General features: G+C 68.9%; 1 protein-coding gene across 1 annotated transcript in view; it reads left to right on the top strand.

The window, feature by feature from the left end:
* SH3TC2 (SH3 domain and tetratricopeptide repeats 2) overlaps window positions 1-5,000 on the top strand; it is a 169,982-nt gene that overhangs the window by 64,007 nt on the left and 100,975 nt on the right. The gene's annotated exons all lie outside the window — the stretch shown is intronic.

Genomic DNA, 5,000 nt, shown 5'->3' with positions numbered 1-5,000 from the left:
GATCAGAGAGTACAGCCGGGGGAAACCATCTCATGGCATCCCCGGACCTCACGGAGGTCTGCCTGAGCAAACTCCGAGGAAAAGAGACCATCGGGAAGGGGCCGAGAGGCAGGTGCATACCCGGGCCCCTGGGGGCCCCGTGAGGCGGGCCCGGGTGCGGCCTGGCCCTGTCTCGGCGTGGCCAGACCTCGCGGAGGCCTGCCTGACCAAACTCGGAGGAAAAGGCCCATCGGCGATGGGGCTGAGCGGCAGGTGCGTTCCCGGGCCCCTGGGGGCCCCGGCAGGCGGGCCCGGGTGCTGCCTGGCCCCGTCTCAGCATGGCCAGACCTCGCGGAGGCCTGCCTGAGCAAACTCGGTGGAAAAGGCCCATCGGCGATGGGGCTGAGCGGCAGGTGCGTACCCGGGCCCCTGGGGGCCCCGGCGGGCGGGCCCGGGTCCTGCCTTCCCCGGATTCAGAACCGCCGGACCTATCGGAGGTCGGACTGTAGAAAAAAACTCGGAGAAAAGGAACCGTCGGGAAGGGGCTGAGAGGCAGGTGCGTTCCCGGGCCCCTGGGGGCCCCGGCAGGCGGGCCCGGGTGCTGCCTGGCCCCGTCTCAGCATGGCCAGACCTCGCGGAGGCCTGCCTGAGCAAACTCGGAGGAAAAGGCCCATCGGCAAGGGGGCTGAGCGGCAGGTACGTACCCAGGCCCCTGGGGGCCCCGGCGGGCATGCCCGGGTCCTGCCTTCCCCTGATTCAGAATCGCAAGACCACACGGAGGTCTGTCTGACCCTCTCCCTACTAATCCGGAGGAAAATTACCCCCCTTTCTTGTAATCCGTGCACTTGAGGTGACAGAGGGGACCTAAGGCGCGAAAGTGCCCGACCTCCTGGAGCCCTCGCTGGGATCCGGGAGGCAAATGGCACCTCATCGGGACTTCCAGGGAAGTTCGGCCATCTGGTCGCCCCCATAGGAAAGCATTGCCGGAGACCAGATGGCCGAGGGGATCCTGGAGACCAGATGGCCGAGGGGATCCTGGAGACCAGATGGCCGAGGGGATCCCAGAGACCAGATGGCCGGGCACGAAAGTCAAGCCAGCCTATGTCACTCTATGCCCCAACGAAAAAGTGAGCTGGCGTCAGGGAAAGGGCGGGTTGGGGACCGGAGGCCCAGGGCCTAGCACCCGACCCGGGGCCCGGACGGGCCCCTGGACCCAGCCTGGGCTCTAATGCCCGGAGACGCAGGGGAAGCCTCCCCGGGCCCTCCGGACCCCGTCCCGGGCACCCTGCCACGCAGCAGGACCATGGACAGAGCCCGAGATGGGGAGGCCGCCCTCCCCGGGCCCTCGGGGGGCCCCGGCCGGAGCTGCTGAACTCAGCCGAGCGAGGGGAGGCTTCCTGGGCACAATGGAGCCCCGTCCCGGGGCTTTGGCAGTGTGGCATGTCGGTGGATGGGGCCCAGGGCCGTAGCACACAACCCGGGGCCCGGCCGGGCCCCTGGACCCAGCCGGGGCTCCCGGGCCCGGAGGCGCTGGGGGAGCCTCCCCGGGCCCTCCGGACCCCGTCCCAGGCACCCTGCCACGCAGCAGGACCATGGACAGAGCCCGGGATGGGGAGGCCGCCCTCCCCGGGCCCTCAGGGGCCCCGGCCGGAGCTGCTGAACTCAGCCGAGCGAGGGGAGGCTTCCTGGGCACAATGGAGCCCCGTCCCGGGGCTTTGGCAGGGTGGCATGTCGGTGGATGGGGCCCAGGGCCGTAGCACACAACCCGGGGCCCGGCCGGGCCCCTGGACCCAGCCGGGGCTCCCGGGCCCGGAGGCGCAGGGGAAGCCTCCCCGGGCCCTCCGGACCCCGTCCCGGGCACCCTGCCACGCAGCAGGACCAAGGACAGAGCCCGGGATGGGGAGGCCGCCCTCCCCGGGCCCTCAGGGGCCCCGGCCGGAGCTGCTGAACTCAGCCGAGCGAGGGGAGGCTCCCCGGGCACAACGGAGCCCCATCCCGGGGCTTTGGCAGTGTGGCATGTCGGTGGACGGCGCCCAGGGCCGTGGCACACGACCCGGGGCCCGGCCGGGCCCCCCGGACCCCATCCAGGGCTTCCTGCCACGCGGCAGGCCCAGGGACGGATCCGGGGCTGGGGCGGCATCCTGGCATGTCCAGCTGCCGGCTGAGGACCGCTAGGCCGAGGGGGGTCCCAGAATACCTTGTCCCTACCAATCCGGAGGAAAATTACCCCCATTTCTTGTAATCCGTGCACACGAGGTGACAGAGGGGACCCAGGGGGCAAAAGTGCCCGACCTCCTGGAGCCCTCGCTGGGACCTGGGAGGCGAATGGCACCCCATCGGGACTTCCAGGGAAGTCCGGCCATCTGGTCACACCATAGGAAAGCATTGCGGGCAACCAGATGGCCGAGGCGAGAGGGGCGACCAGATGGCCAGGAACGAAATGACACCAATCTGTCTGCCCCGGGCCTGTAGGGCTCAGGAGCTGTGGGGCCCCTGGGCTCCGGGACTGCAGGGCTCGGGGACTGCAGGGCTCCACGGCTGCAGGGCTCCGGGGCTCCGGGGCTCCGGGGCTGCAGGGCTCCGGGGCTCCGGGGCTCCGGGGTTTCGGGGCTCCAGGGCTCGGGGGCTGCAGGGCTCCAGGGCTCCAGGGCTCCAGGGCAGCAGGGCTCTGGGGCTCCGGGGTTGCAGGGCCAGGGACCCATGGAGCCCGTCCCGGGACCCATGGAGCCCGTCCCGGGCTCTTCCCCACGCCGCGGGTCGGGTCGGAGAAGGGAGCCTTGGACGCCTGGGAGGTGTTGCCCGGGGCACATCCCATCTGGTCCCCGGAAGGGGACCGCCAGCACAGGCAAGGTGTCTGGGCATACCCTTGCCCCCTAGTAATCCGGAGGAAAATTACCCCCCTTTCTTGTAATCCGTGCACTCGAGGTGACAGAGGGGACCCAGGGCGCAAACGTGCCCGACCTCCTGGAGCCCTTGCTGGGGTCCGGGAGGCAAATGGCACCTCATCGGGACTTCCAGGGAAGTCCGGCCATCTAGTCGCCCTCATAGGAAAGCATTGCGGGCGACCAGATGGCCGAGGCAAGAGGGGCGACCAGATGGCCGGGACCGAAATGACGCCCAATCTGCCTGCCCCGGGCCTGTAGGGCCTGTAGGGCTCGGGGCTCGGGGCTCGGGGCTCGGGGCTCGGGGCTCGGGGCTCGGGGGCTGCAGGGCTCGGGGACTGCAGGGCTCGACGGCTGCAATGCTCCGGGGCTCCGTGGCTCCGGGGCTCCGGGGTTGCAGGGCCCTGGACCCAAGGAGCCCGTCCTGGGTACTTTGCCACTCTGCGGGCCGGAGGAGGGAGCCCCGGGTGCCTGGGAGGTGTTGCCCGGGCATCGCCCATCTGGTCCGCAGCAGGGAACCACCAGCCCCGGGAGGGTGTTTGGGCATACCCTTGCACCTACTAATCCGGAGGAAAATTACCCCCCTTTCTCGTAATCCGTGCACTCGAGGTGACAGAGGGGACCCAGGGCGCAAATGTGCCCGACCTCCTGGAGCCCTGGCTTGGATCCGGGAGGCGAATGGCACCTCATCGGGACTTCCAGGGAAGCCCGGCCATCTGGTCGTCGATTTGTCGAGCCCTGGGAGAGAACTGGGGCTTGGCAGGGCCAGGTTGCCAGCAGGTCCCAGTCTGCCAGGTCACCAGGTCTGGGGATATGCTGCCCATGCGCTGCCGGGGGCCGGGCATGGCCTCCAGTGGGCCCTCAGGTGCGTCAGTCTGACACGGGGAGGCTCTGAACCTGCTTGGCTGGGGCCAGGGCTCTACAAATCCACTCGCCCGCTCGACCGGCGCCTAAACGGCATCCTGCTCTTGGCGGGCTTGGGGCTTAGCTTCCAGACCCTACTCAGGCCAGGGAGAGCCTCTGCAGGCCCCGATGGACACCAGCGCCCAGAACCTCGGCTGGCTCTGCCCGGGACGCATGGAGCCCGTCCTGGGCACTTTGACATGCCATTGGCCTAGAGACCCGGGGGACGCATGGAGCCCGTCCTGGGCACTTTGACATGCCGTTGGCCTGGAGGAAGGAAGCCCCGGGTGGTGTTACCCAGGCATAGCCCATCTGGTCCCCCTGGCAGAGAACCACCAGCCTTGGAGGGGTGTCCGGGCGTACCCTGCCCCTAGTAATCCGGAGGAAAATTACCCCCCTTTCTTGTACTCCGTGCACTCGAGGTGACAGAGGGGACCCAGGGCGCGAAAGTGCCCGACCTCCTGGAGCCCTCGCTGGGATCCGGGAGGCGAATGGCACCTCATCGGGACTTCCAGGGAAGTCCGGCCATCTGGTCGCTCCATAGGAAAGCATTGCGGGTGACCAGATGGCCGAGGCGAGAGGCGCGACCAGATGGCCGGGACCGAAATGACGCCAATCTGCCGGCCCAGAGCCTCTGCGGGAGGGCTCCAGCCTGCCCTTGCAGGGCTTGGGGGCTCCGGGGCTCTGGGACTGCAGGACTCCGGGGCTGCAGGGCTGCAGGGCTCCGGGGCTCCGGGGCTCCAGGGCTCGGGGGCTCGGGGACTGCAGGGCTTGGGCTGCAGGGGTCCGGGGCTGCAGGGCTCCCAAGCTCCAACCAGGCCGGGGAGATCAGGGAGTCTGCCCAGGCACAAGGGACCCCTGTCCAGGGCACACGGACCCGCCGTTTTCCACAAAAAAAAATTTCCAAAATTTTGCGGAGTGGCACTCCGCCCAGCCCTACGCAAACTCTTACTACGCAGTGGAAAGCACTTAGCCAGCCATGCCCCCACCTGGCCCGGTCCCCGCTTCTGATCCCAGCCAGGTTGGGGGAGCCTCCCTTGGCCCGATGGACCCCATCACAGGCACCCAGACACTCGCTAGGCCGCAGGAAGGGAGCTCCCGCATCACCGGGTTCCCTAGGGGTGGGCGGAAAACTACTACTACTAGGGGTGCGCGGAAAACTACGCGCCAACAGCGTAGTGGATGATGCCAGCCACACCTGCTCCCCGGGCCCGGTCCAAGCTTCCGTTACCCTAG

Source organism: Lissotriton vulgaris, unplaced genomic scaffold (genome assembly GCF_964263255.1).
Source record: "Lissotriton vulgaris unplaced genomic scaffold, aLisVul1.2 SCAFFOLD_778, whole genome shotgun sequence".
In the NCBI taxonomy this organism is placed as follows: Eukaryota; Metazoa; Chordata; class Amphibia; order Caudata; family Salamandridae; genus Lissotriton; species Lissotriton vulgaris.
The sequence above is the reverse complement of the archived record's forward strand: the minus strand, read 5'-3'. Positions and strand labels throughout refer to the sequence as shown.